Raw genomic sequence first — 14,109 nt, forward strand, 5'->3', positions numbered from 1 at the left:
GAGAACTACCATCAGAAGAAAAACATTGATCTTCTCTTTCATGTGAATTTCTCGAGTATTTCAAAGTAAACGTCCCTAACATTTACACTTCAGGAAGAAAAGATAAGATAATTCATTAAATCATCATTTTGCTCTAAAATTAACCAACATTACCATTACTGCTAATTACTTACGTTATTCATCAAAGATAAATTTCAATTTCCAAAATTAAGTTAAGTGCCAATGTATTTGCCGGCCCCGTGGTGTAGTGGTAGCGTGCCTGCCTCTTACCCGTCGCTGCGACGTAAAGCAATTAGCAAAACAAATAATAATAATTCCTAGTTCCAGTTGGCTAAAGTAGAAAGTACGGCGTCCGTGAGCCGCCTGGTATATATCACAAGAATAGAAAATTGCACTTCTTAAAAGCATGATATTTAAATTACTTACAGAATCTATACTTTAATGAACTTATCTTTTCTTCCTGTTCACCCTCGTTGCTGTGTATGTCCAAATGCTTAAGACATGCTGTCAATGCGATTGCGACATCGTATCAGTCTCCGGGAACATCTGGGAAGGTCTTTGCTCCATCACGGTCATCAGGGAATAGTTTGTCGTCTTCAAGTCCACATCTCCAGGCAGCCTTTGCCTCAGTCTTCTTAGCGCATGACGTAGGCCATTTCTTGCGCAGTTGAAAGAGAAATATATATTAAGATGGTCAGTTTCGTCATCTTAGAGTACAAAGCCTTCCATGATTTAGGAATGTATTGCTACTAATGCTTCTTCTAATTGAATCTTGCTAAAGCCTTGCAGATTACTAATATGGTTATCAAAGCTTCAATCAAAATGAAATTTAATTTCCTATAGCTTGTTTCTAATCGTTTATGTTCTTAATTTCTTGCGAACACGTTATAAAACTGGGTACCTCTTTTCTTGGTGTTTCGTGACGTAAGTGATTACCTAACGACACTCCAGCTGTTCTGTTCTAATTTATCAGTTTACAGAAACGCGGTGTCCTCGTCGTCCCGCAGGGTTTCTCCGCTGAATAATCAAATTTATTATTCAATTAAAAACATTATTTTCTTACTATAATCTTCTTTCCGTGTCAATCTGCTGTAGCGAGCTCCTTGAATAGATCCCTTCTCGAATGAAATATTTTAAATAATAAATGTTTAACAATATTCTATCTTTCATTCTTTTTCACCGCCTTCTATATGTTGTTTCTCTGTTTGTACCTGGTAAAAGTGTGATCTTCTTGACATTTACGGTTACATTAGCGTGTTATTTTTAACGTTCTCGCGGCATAGCGTCCACTTTTGCCCCAGAATATTCACTGCTAACTGTGAAATTGTCACAACATGCTCATATAAGTATCAGATAATTTACTTACTTATCTGGAGAGTGTAAGGCGATCAAAATTTTGGTAACTTAATATTTAATTTCACCATTAATAATAAAAACACTCACTTTTAACAATCCTACGCACGAAACACGCAAAATTTCTCCCACTTTAAAAAATATTAAGTTCTCAAAGGTAAACACAAGAATTAAAAGTTCCGAGCTGCACACAGTTCCGTCAGCCGCCGAGTACTACTCGGAGATATTCTCCGAGAGTATTCTTTTCCTGCCAGACCTCATAGGTCTCCAGAAGTGCTGCACCCTACAAGTACACTTACAAATAAACAATTTAAAAATACATTTAATATTCGGTCGAAAGGTAACGAAAAGAATTTGCAGAAACTAACAGCAACAGCGGGCGAATGCGAAGTTACATAGCGACTGTGAGCACAGGGGGTGAGGAAAAAGCAGCTGAATTTTTAGCTGATGAAGCGGGAATGCCTGTGAGCATTCGACGTTCACGTATTTCTTGACGGGAACGCGCTAACACCCGATTGTTTGGATTCAAAACGAGCGCCGAGCGCGCTGGCATCATGGGTGACAGCATGCAAGCGAGCGCTGCTACGGAGTGCCAGCCAAGGCTAAGTGACGTCACACCGAAAGTTATATTCGATTCTATGGCATTTAATCACGAATTGAAGGTCAAATCTTAATTTGGAGAACGTCACCTTGTAGACCTGGACAACAAATGCTACTGCCCAAAATGTTATTAAAATCGGCGGAAGGATGGCTGAGATATGAATGTTTTAAGAAGCTCATATTTCCAGTCTCGCCCTCCGACCTTGAGCAATATAAGTGGTTCGCCGGCCTCGAGGAGAACAGTGCTTGGGTGAGTACTTCGTCGTGAACCAGCCGACTCGCTCTTCGGGCCCGCTGATGTGATACAGTTCGTTACTCTGTCCGGCTAAGGACCGGCGATTGAAAGTACATGATACGAGTGGACTTTAACTTCACGTGTATGCGAAAGCTTATTCACTAATAATATCGGTCTGTCGAGCCGAGTAACATCATTTCGTTTTGTGAATTTTTGTACTGAAGAGCCTGTACAGTAATCACTAGATATTTTGAAACTGTGTTTAAATGACTTAGGGCATAAAGACTGTGCTTTAGTTGTTTCCTCTCTAAGAGACTGTGTTAGGTTATTTCGTGAAATTGTGCCCTAGTGAAAGTACAATTCTTTTTATGGACAGTGTCAATTTGTTTTATAAAGGATAGTTCCAACCTTTCTTTTAAAGACTGTGTCAATTCACAGCGTGAAAAAAACAGTGTCGACATTTTTTCTTAAAACTGTGCCAACCTTCATTTTCAAAAAAACTGTTTCAATTCACTTCGCAGAACTGTGCTAACATTTACTTCCGTAAGACTGTGCCAATGTTTCCTTTCAAAGACTGTGCTGATTCGCTTTGTGAAATACGGTACCTTTATTTAATTTCAAGGGACTATGTTAATTCCCCTCACAAACGACTGTGTCTGCATTTATTGCCAAGAAGTTGTATTAAGTTATGTGTAAAACTGTGCCTCAGTGAAAAATTTATCTCTGAGTGTGATTTTTTGTGAAGACTGTGTCGTAAGAGAACTTGGTTCTTTTTCACGGGACCGTGTCATAAACTGTTTCTTTTCTGTCTCCGCAGAAACTTTAATTTATTTCTACGTGTGCGTGTGCCAGAACATTGCATGTGCTCATTACGAACAGTACAAAGACTGTGTCCGTAGCACTTAATTTATTTTATTTTCGTACTGAGATTAAGGGAAGTGGTAAACAGTTATATCTCAGAAAGTTCCAGATTATTTTCATTGCCTATCGCTTCGAGTTCAACAATGACTATTCCACGAACAATATTAATTATTTTCACAGAATTGTGATTTTGAATTCATCTCTTTTTCCAAAAGTAATGTGCGTCCAACACCATTTACAGTGGAACTTGTTCGGCCAGTAAACAGTGTCTCGCCACCATTTGCAGTGCAGTGCGGTAGAGAAGTGTCTTATCAGATTCTATTGACATTCTGTGCGAAAGCTTTACATTTCTCTACTCCCTTCATGGGACTTAGTGGAATACAAAGCTAAACAACTATTCCACGCTGCACTATCATCAGACGACCGCTCAGGTTCGAGTCTCCTTCAACATCTGACAACCACCGTGGGACGACGCCGACGCCGCAGGACGACGCCTTCTCCGCATCTTTGAGGACATTCAAACCATTCGTCTGTAAAAGGTGATATAATTTCTATCCTTTTTTTTAATAAACTGCAAGTTCCACTTTAAATAAGAAATCATTTCACCACCCTTTTCTCGTACTCTCTAAAGCATGAACCGTACACGCCTTGGCGTTAATCCATACTCTCCACAAAGATGAAGTACGGGCGTTCCTGTTTCACTACCCTGACCTTGACTAAGTCATTTGCCTAAGTGAGAAATATGCGATGAAAGTCTTGAAGCTTTTTCTTCAATGTCTTACTTGTTATAAAAGCGTAAAGTGAAAGATAAATGATGTTATAGATGATTAAGCGAATACATATACTGTGCGTATGCGACGTTGGCATTCAAGTGGTATTATACGGTATTGCGTCGCACGGTGCGACATTTGGTAGTTCTTGAACAGAACTATGAAATTTGTACCAAAGCATACAGATTGTGGGAGAGTGGGGTTACATTTTTCATTTCCTTCCCGGGCATGATATGGCTAGCCAAATAGACTGTAACACCATCTCCCAGGCCAGTGAGATTTGTATTTGGTGATGTGATTTCCGGAGAAGATAAGGTGGTTGCAGCCGTGGCCTGAACTAGGTGCTGCCCCGCCATTCGCAGTGCGGGAGTATAGAAAACCAAGGAAAACCATTCTCAGAACCAGCCCCTCCGACTCTTGAACGCAGACCTGCAAGGCTAGTAGGATAAGCTTCTGTTAAGCCTCAGCATATTGTATTCGGTGTCAGATTGTGTCTGATTTGGAGGATACTGATTGCCATTGAGGAACACGTGTATAATATCAAACACAGTAATATTTTATACTAATTCTCAGCGTGTGTTTGTTTTTTATTAGCGCTGTGGTTCAAGTTACTTAATCAATTCACAATCAAGCACGCATCCTTTACTGAATGCTCCCTCTCAAGTTGGTGGCTATCCTTGACGGAGAGAGGACTTGGCATCCAGTCCACTAATTCATGCACTCAGTCATTCATCCATTCATTCATTTACGCAGTCATTATCTCACTCATAATGGAATGCTCAATGCAACCCACTACTTTTCAACCAGGAAACCATCCTTTTGCCAATTCATGCAGTTACTGACTCATTCAATTCAGTCATAATATATGATATAATGGTAGGATACTTCATAGGACTTTGACACGAAAGTAAGCATTAAATAAGATAAGGACCGAGCTGAATAGCTGAAGTCGCTTAAGTGCGGCATATGCCGTCCTGGAACACGCGTAGAGTTTTAGACGTTAGGAAGCGGTTATATGAGTTGATGCTCTTTCCCAGGGCGCAAAGAGCTTGGGTGCGGCGATGAACTTCAATGAAGGTGGAATTTAAGGCTTCCGGAGACGCTTTTCTTAAGATAACCAAATTTGTAAGAAAATCCAGGTGCGCCTCCATATCGATACAGCAAGATTTTCTTCGTTTCATTATATGTGTTTGCGATAACAATACCTTCTACCAACGTCCTCAGTTTGCCCCATAAATACCCTCGTCGAAAGATGTGGTTATTAATTTTATACAGTGCTGTAATGCTTATCGATCAAAGCCTCAAACTTTCCTCAAAACCATGAAATGGTTGTAATTTTATAGGTGGAAGCCGAATTGATGAGGCTGAAGCAACCACCGTAGTTATAGTGCCAGTTGATGTTTCTGAAAGACATGTTTGCGGTGTTTACTATTCCGTGCGATGCCTTCTGAATTGCGCGCTTCGCGGTATCGATGTATTCTTCACAAAAGTCTACGTCATTGCCGTATTCGGTGTCATCTAGGAGGTCGTGGATTTCCTCGTCGACTTGAGTCAGTTGGGCCAAGGAATACTGAAAAATCTATCTTCGTAATATTCATAGTCGTTGAAAGTGCTCGAGTCATTGAACTTGCTAACTTCTGCTGCATACCGCGTTATATTAGCTCTTTCCCGTTTCCTCCTACGCCTTAAATTATGTAGGCGTGTTTTGGAATCACTTTCGGCGACATCAACGTTCCTAGTGCTCATTTTCGTGAAGTGGTCTAGACAGTGTAGATACGTGCATCTAAAGGCACTGCATCTGAAAGTAACGCTATTGGTCGATGCATGGAGAAAGAACTAGGAACATGGTAGCGAGGAAACATAACATATTATGATAAGGAAAACTGAATACAAACACAACAGTTCCACTGAATTTTGCAGATATAACCCTTGAACTCAAACAGTTATACGCGTGGTCTAATGCAAGCAGTATCATGTCGTAATTGGCAAGATAATTATTAGTAACCTGTACGTGAGATGTAGGTGTCGTCAATGCACACAGAACCGTATTTACGTATTTTCTTCCAAGTGATGAACTTTACTGATTTCAATCGGTTGAAACTGATTTGAAAATGGTTTCTGTTAACTATTTTTCCCGAGCTTCGGCACCTCTATGTCGTGAGGACGTAAAAGGGAGAGCATAACAGAAACACCGTGTTCTTTACGCGATTACTTTAATTTCAAAGAATATACAAGAACACTTATCAGTATACTTTCCAGTGAGTGTTTATTGAGGTTCTACCTTGCCACTGAGTGTTTATATCACAGAATTCATCACAACAACGGAGGAGGACCAGTACTTCGTCAAGGCGGCCTCACCTTCTATGCTGAACAGGTATCTTGTGGGGGATGGAAAGAAGGGAAGGGATAGAAGAGGAAGAGGGAAGAAAGTGGGCGTGCCCTTAAGTTATGGGACCCACACCAAGACTACTTGATACGAGGTCTGGAAAACATCCAAAGAAGAGCAACACGATTTGTTCTGTATGATTTCCGATAAAGGAGTAGTGTTAAAAATATTGAAAACACTGGGGTGGGAAGACTTAGGAGTAAGGAGACGAGATGCTCGACTATGTGGTATGTTTCGAGCGGAGAGATGGCATGGAATGATATTAGTAAACGAATAAGCTTGAGCGGAGCTTTTTAGAAAATTATGAAGGTAAAGTTGGAATCCAAGAGGACAAATTTGGACAAATATTCATTTTCAGAACGAGGAGTAAGAGAAATGTTTCATAAATTTCCAAGTTGACAACATTTAAGAAAAAGCTAGGTAAGCAATTGATAGTGAATCTGCCACCTGGGCGATAGCCCTAAATGCGGATTATTGATTGATTGTTAGGTACCATGCCGGCATTTGCCTGGAGAAGAAGTGTGAAACCACGGAAAAGCACGGAAAATCACTTCGAGATGGCCGAGGTTGAAATCGAACTCCCCTGTTCCCAGCTGACACCCTGAGGTTGAAAGTACTCCGTTCCAGTCCTCGTGCTACTTTTTCAATGTCTTGGCAGAGTCGGAAATGGAACCCAGGCCTCCGAGGATGGCAGGTAATTACGCTAACAACTATACTACAGATGCGAACGTGTATGGGTCATCTTTAGTTTTATAACAAAATAGTTTTTTCTTTTACTATCATGTAATTTACATGGTTTATTGTAATTGAGGGCCACAAGCAATAACTTTGCCAATACTAAAGACTCACATAATGCAATTAATATTAATAGAAACTTTAAGGACCGCTTCTGTGGTGTAGTGGTTAGTGTGATTAGCTGCCAACCCCGGAGGCTCGGGTTCGATTCCCGGCTCTGTCATGAAATTTGAAAAGTGGTACGAGGGCTGGAACGGGGTCCACTCAGCCTCGGGCAGTCAACTGAGTAGAGGTGGATTCGATTCCCACCTCAGCCATTCTGGAAGTGGTTTTCCGTGGTTTCCCACTTCTCCTCCAGGCAAATGCCGGGATAGTACCTAACTTAAGGCCACAGCCGCTTCCTTCAGTCTTCCTTGTCTATCCCTTCCAATCTTCCCATCCCCCACCAAGGCTCCTGTTCAGTATAGCAGGTGAGGCCGCCTGGGCGAGGTACTGGTCATTCTCCTCAGTTGTATCCCCCGACCCGATGTCTGAAGCTCCAGGACACTGCCCTTGAGGCGGAAGAGGTGGGATATCTCGCTAAGTCCGAGGGAAAAGCCAACCCTGGACGATAAACAGATTAAGAAAGAAAGAAGTTTAAGGAATAATTATTTCTCCCTACATACATTTTTCTGGAACTGACTCACTTTTATGTCATGGGCAGACTCGGCTTCCAAGCGGACCGTGTGGCGTAATGGATAAGGCGTCGGACTTCGGATCCGAAGATTGCAGGTTCGAGTCCTGTCACGGTCGACTTGACGTTAGTAAATTATTAAACTCGTAGTGATTACAAACTAATTATTCAAACTCCTGTATTGCAACGAAACATGATCCTCCATACAAAACATACCGTATTGTAAGCTTGGATGTGGTCATTCTGGAGAATCCTAGAAGCATTTTTTTCTTATTTTCTAGCGATTTAACATTGCACTTACTCATCGAAGGTTTTCAGCGAACCAAGGATGGATAAGAACTCGGACTGGGATGGTAGCAGCCATGACCTTAATTAATGTAATGCTTTCTTTCTTTCTTTCTTTCTTTCTTTCTTTCTTTCTTAATCCGTTTAACCTCCAGGGTTCCTTTTTCTCTCGGACTCAGCGAGCGATCCCACCTCTACCTCCTCAAGGGCATTGTCCTGGAGCGTGGGACTTTCGGTCACGAGATACAACTCGGGAGAAGGACCAATACTTCACCCAGGCGGCCTCAGCTTCTATGCTGAACAGGGGCCTTGTGGGGGGAGGTGGATGGGAAGATCGGAAGGGATAGACAAGCAGGAGGGAAGGAAGCGGCCGTAGCTTTAAGTTAGGTACCATCCCTGGATTTGACCGTTCTAGCCCTCGTACCACTTTACAAATTTCGTGGCAGAGCCGGGGAGTGGCAGCTAATCACACTAACCACTGCACCACTGTTGAGGAAATAATAATAATAATAATAATAATAATAATAATAATAATAATAATAATAATAATAATAATAATAATAATAATAATAATAATAATAATAATAATAATCTCACAAAACTAGAAGATAAATTATACGAAGATATTAATAAAGCCGAAACAGACCCTATGAAATGAATCTACGAAATCAAACATGACCTCAAATTGAAAGGTATCACAGAAGAATATATCCAAAACAGGAGATCATTACATCAAAATTTTAAAATGGCAAGTTGCCCAATGAATGGAACATCTTGGACCAAAGAGAGAAAAACCCAGAACAACCTATACAGGAAATAAGGGCACAAAAGACTGCAAATAAACATGTTCAAGTACTTTTTGTGGTCCTATGTGGACTTCTTGACGGACTTGGCGGTTTAGGGTAGCGTGCCTGCTTTACCACCAATGTTAACTGGAGGCCCCGCGTTCGATTCCCGCGTAAGTCCGGGATTTTTACCTGGATCTGAGGGCTGGTTCTAGGTCCACTCAGGCTACGTGTTTAAAATTGAGAAGCTATCTGACGGTGAGGTAGCGGCCCCGGTCTAGAAATCCAAGAATAACAGCCGCGAGGATCCGTTGTGCTTACCACACAACACCTCTTGTAGACCTTCAGGCTGAGCAGCGGTCGCTTGGTAGGCCATGGCTCTTCGGGGCTATTGCGCCATGAGGTAGGGGTGGGGGTAGTTAGATGGACTGTTTATGCAAGTAATAAATAATAAGCATGTGGTGTAGTGGTTAGTGTGATTAGCTGCCACCCCCAGTGGGCCGGGTCCGATTCGCGGCTTTGTCACGAAATTTGAAAAGTGGTACGAGGGCTGGAACGGGGACCACTCAGCCTCGGCAGGTCAACTGAGTGGAGACGGGTTCGATTCCTACCTCAGCTATCCTCGAGATGGTTTTCCGTGGTTTTGCACTTCTCCTTCAGGCAAATGCCAGGATGGTATCTAACTTAAAACCACGGTCACTTCCTTCCCTCTTCCTTTCTATCGCTTCCAGTCTTCACATCCTACCCCACAAGGCCCTGTTCAGCATAGCAGGTGAGGCCGCCGGGGTGAGGTCTGGTCCTCCTACCTAGTTGTATCCTCTCGACCCAAAGTCTCACGCTCCAGGACACTGCCCTTAAGGCGGTAGAAGTGGTATCCCATGCTATATCCGGGGGAAAACCAACCCTGGAGGTAAACTGCTTAAAAATGAAAGAAAGATTTATTATTATTATTATTATTATTATTATTATTATTATTATTATTATTATTATTATTCAAAACGACGGGTTCGAACCCTTCTCAGTCTGGTAGTATTTCGAGTTGTTCACGAGTCAGATAAGCCAGCATAAATTTTCTAGAACGTGAAGGAATTCCTACGGAAAAATTCTTAGGGCATCTGCATCCCCGAAAACCAGAAATAAGGTCAGCAAAATGTAAACTAATCGCATTATTATTACCATCATGTGGTTGAGTTTATCACTTCAGAGATAGGCAAGTTTGTCTAGGCTATCTTCAAGACTATGTTATATGTATTTCAGAATAATACCAATGACTGCAAGTCCGATTGGAAATTCAATACGGAGTTTGTAACGTTGCCATGGATACTGATATGTGAGGATGTCGTTTCAATTGCTCCACGAACCGAACGAGCGCCCTTGAATCCGCCTAGCGCATCCCTCTCCCTGCACCTTCCTTATACTGGCAGCCTGGCCTACACATACGAACTCTCCCCCTCCCAGCACGGACCATTAAATGATACATCAATTTTATATAAATGCAATTCACTCCAAGGTACGTCTACTTTTTTTTATCACACTATCATCGAATGTCAGACTGTCTATTATTTTACATAATATCTCTTGACCTGGACTGTATTGAGCCAAACTCATATCCATGAAATCTTGATGTTAAATTTTATTTACGATGTAGTTTTCAATCTTGAAAGTCTACGATGTATTGTTAGTCGGTTATTTTGAAATTTTCCACATCTGGCTTTTAAGTTTATTTTCATCTCAAAAAAAATTGCAAAATTCTGTCATTCTTAACGTTTGTAAAACTAGTATAAATAAAATCACATTAATCGTTACGGATTTTCTTACTCTGTTATTTTTTTTTAGTTTACTTTTATTTCCGAAATTATCTACAATATCATGTGAGTGCGTTTGTTTTTATCCTCAAATTGGTCTACGGGAAAATTCTTCCCTAAGGACTCCTTTAGAGGGCGAGTTGGCCGTACGCTTACGGGTACACAGCTGTGAGCTTGCATCCAGGAAATAGTGGATTCCAACCCCAATGTCGGCAGCCCTCAAGATGGTTTCCCGTGGTTTCCCATGATCACACCAGGCAAATGCTGGGGCTGTACCTAAACTAAGGCCACGGCCGTTTGCTTCCCACTACTAGGCCTTTCCTATCCGGTTATCACCATAACGCCTATCTGTGTCGGTGCGACATGAAACAAATTTTAAAAATAAAATCCTTTGCTTCAGAATTTTATTTTGAGTGGATATTCATTTTGGGTAAATATCTATAATATTATTCGAGTCTATTATTTTGAACGTTTCTATAACTAATTTTTCCTCTAAATTTAATTTTGAATTTATCGCCATTTCAGAATCTCTAGCCGGGTTGAGTGCCTCAGACGGTTGAAGCGCTGGCCTTCTGACCCCAACTTGGCAGGTTCGATGCTGACTTAGTCCGATGGTATTTGAAGGTGCTCAAATTCGTCAGCCTCGTGTTGGTAGATTTACTGGCAAGTAAATGAACTCCTGCGGGACTAAATTCTGGCACCTCGTCGTCTCCCAGAACCGTAAAAGTAGTTAGTGCGATGCAAAGCAAATAACGGTAAATCTCTATACGTTATTTCGAGAGGATATAATTATTATTCACTTGTGTTTTTCGGCTGTGTACCATCCTTCTATCTTGTACAGGAGCACTAAGCTTGAATACAACATCAGTTTCCCACTATGCTGATTACTTGCCCATTCGTTACAATATCCAGACTATTCCTTTGATGCGCGCTTGAAATATATACTACGAAGGACGCTATTGTTAGTTCAGAGTGCTTAATCTGTAGAATGACCAAATGCAACGTGTACAATAGTTTTACCGAAAACGTCATCGCATATTCATTAACTTTTAAGAGATAAACGTTCGCTGATCAATAGCGCTGTACGATATCTCTCTATTATAGGTTAATTGTTTGTGTGGATAATCGCAAGTGTGTGTGTATACAGGTACTTGAATTCGCAGCTTTTGGGCTTACACTATCGGATAGTTTTCCAATATCAAAGGACAGAAACATTCAACGTCACACGTAAATCCCATTCTAATGTTAATTATACCAATAAATAATGGATAAGAGGAGTTAAAAAGCCAGGTAAATTTGTTACTGTGAAAAGCTATGTAAGTTTTAACTGTGATCTGGCTTTGTTTCTGGGATTTATGTAAATTATACAAAGCATGAGCTATTACCGAACAACGTCGTACTCAAGTATTGCGCCGGCTAAATACAGGTTTTATATAAATATTCTCACTATGCAAATTGACATTGTACACTTTCCATATAATTTTGCATTCAAGTTTTCAATGAGACAATAATATATTCATGTAATTGTCATGTTATTCACATGGCTGGTTGCAACCAAACTCGAAATATTGAAAGTGTATCAACAGTTATTTTTTGTTAGGAAGGAAGACGTACTTTTCAACTTCAGCTCGGTTACTGTAACTTTAAAGCTTTTAAGACTGCAAAAACCACTAATAGGTCCGCCTCTGTGGTGAAGTGGTTAGTGTGATTAGCTACCACCCCCGCAGGCCCGGGTTCGTTTCCCGGCTCTGCCACGAAATTTGAAAAGTGGTACGAGGGCTGGAACGGGGTCCACTCAGCCTCGGGAGGTCAAATGAGTAGAGGTGGGTTGGATTCTCAGCTCAGCCATCCTAAAAGTGGTTTTCCGTGGTTTCCCACTTCTCCTCCAGGCAAATGCCGGGATGTTACCTAACTTAAGGCCGCTTCCTTCCCTCTTACTCGTCTATACCTTCCAATCTTCCCATCCCCCCACAAGGCTCCTGTTCAGCAAAGCACGTTTGGCCGCCTTGGGGAGGTACTGGTCGTTCTCCACAGTTGCATCCCCGACCCAATGTCTCACGCTCCTTGAGGCGGTAGAGATGGGATCCCTCGCCGAGTCCGAGGGAAAACCAACCCTGGAGGTTAAGCAGATTAAGAATAATAATAAGAAGAAAACCACTAAATCTAACACAAACGAGCTGCACTACCCGTCGTTGACGGAAAAAGCATATAGCATGAGCAAAGTCCTCTAACTCCCCAGGCTGTTTTACTCGGAACGCAGAAGTTTTACTCTTGGCCTACTAGATGGCAAAGTAAACCGAATCTCTCTTGGGCGAAGTCAATGGCTCAGTTTTAATTAATTTTGACAGATAAACCCCAAATGTGTCACCAGAGATCTTTTACATGCCGACTTCGTACGATATGGAGTGTCAAATGGTTCCGCCACCTTAAAAAATTCGAGTACCTTCACTGGGTATGAACCCGTTATTTTGGAATTCAGAGGCCGACATTCTACCACTGACCCACAGGTGGATTTTCCATGTTCATGTCTGTGGAATATAATACCTCTTAGTTGGCATTGTACATGAAAAATTGGACGCCGTCATGAAGCAGCAGAAAACAAAGAGAGTGTTTTCTCGCGGCCTGACTTAAAAATGGAAAATTATGTTAGTAATCCAAGAAGAGCCTTAATTTGAGTCCATGTATTAGGAAGGTTTGATGGATTTAGAATTTCCCTCCGTACGTCTGTTAGATTTTGGTATGTGCACAGAACAATTTCAATAATAATAATGTTGTTCCGTCTCTGTGGTGTAGTGGTTAGTGTGATTAGCTGCCACCCCAAGAGGCTCGGGTTCGATTCCCGGCTCTGCAACGAAATTTGAAAAATGTGGTACGAGTGCTGGAACGGGGTCCACTCAGACTCGGGAGGTCAACTAATTATAGGGGGTGCGATTCCCACATCATCCATCCTAGAAGTAGTTTTTTGTGTTATCATACTTCTCCTCCAGGCAAATGCCGGGATGGTGTCTAACTTAAGGCCACGGCCGCTTCCTTCCCTCTTCCTTGTCTATCCCCTCCAATCTTCCCACCCCCCACAAGGTCCCTGCCCAGCATTACAGGTGAGGGTGCCTACGCGAGGTACTGGTCCTCTACCTCAGTGGTATCCCCACGAACCAATGTCTCACGCTCCAGGACACTGCCCTTGATGTGGTAGAGGCGGAATCCCTGACTGATTCCTAGGGAAAATCCAACCCTGGAGTATAAACGGATTAACAAAGGAAAAAAAGAATAACAATGTTATTTTGTTTACGTCCCTCTGAGTATTTTGACGGGTTTTGGAGACGCCGAGGTGGCAGAATTTTGCCCCGCAGGAGTTCTTTTACGTAAATCTGCCGACACGTGAGTGACGTATTTGAGCACCTTCAAATACAACCGGACTGAGTCAGGAACGAACAGCCGGTCTGAGTGTCTAAGTGGTTGAGGCACTGGCCTTCTAGCCCCAAAACAATTTCATTAATCACAAGAAGGTTTCAATTATCTATAAGAGTTGCTTTATTACTCTAATCTTTTTTTTCTGGGGGCTGCCTGGCCGAGGCGGTAAAGGCGTGCTCGGTTCGCCCGGAAAGACGTGGGTTCGAGTCC

The 14,109-nt window shown here is 41.9% G+C and overlaps 1 protein-coding gene and 1 non-coding gene across 4 annotated transcripts in view; one reads left to right on the top strand and one right to left on the bottom strand.

Annotated features, from left to right (window-relative positions):
* Nucleotides 1–14,109, bottom strand: part of LOC136874172 (uncharacterized) — a 423,563-nt gene that overhangs the window by 166,437 nt on the left and 243,017 nt on the right. The window lies entirely within an intron of this gene.
* On the top strand, nucleotides 7,660–7,732 carry TRNAR-UCG (transfer RNA arginine (anticodon UCG)). Its single transcript has one exon. It is a non-coding gene; the product is annotated as a tRNA-Arg (tRNA).

The sequence above is a fragment of the Anabrus simplex genome, chromosome 1 (assembly GCF_040414725.1).
Source record: "Anabrus simplex isolate iqAnaSimp1 chromosome 1, ASM4041472v1, whole genome shotgun sequence".
NCBI lineage: Eukaryota > Metazoa > Arthropoda > Insecta > Orthoptera > Tettigoniidae > Anabrus > Anabrus simplex.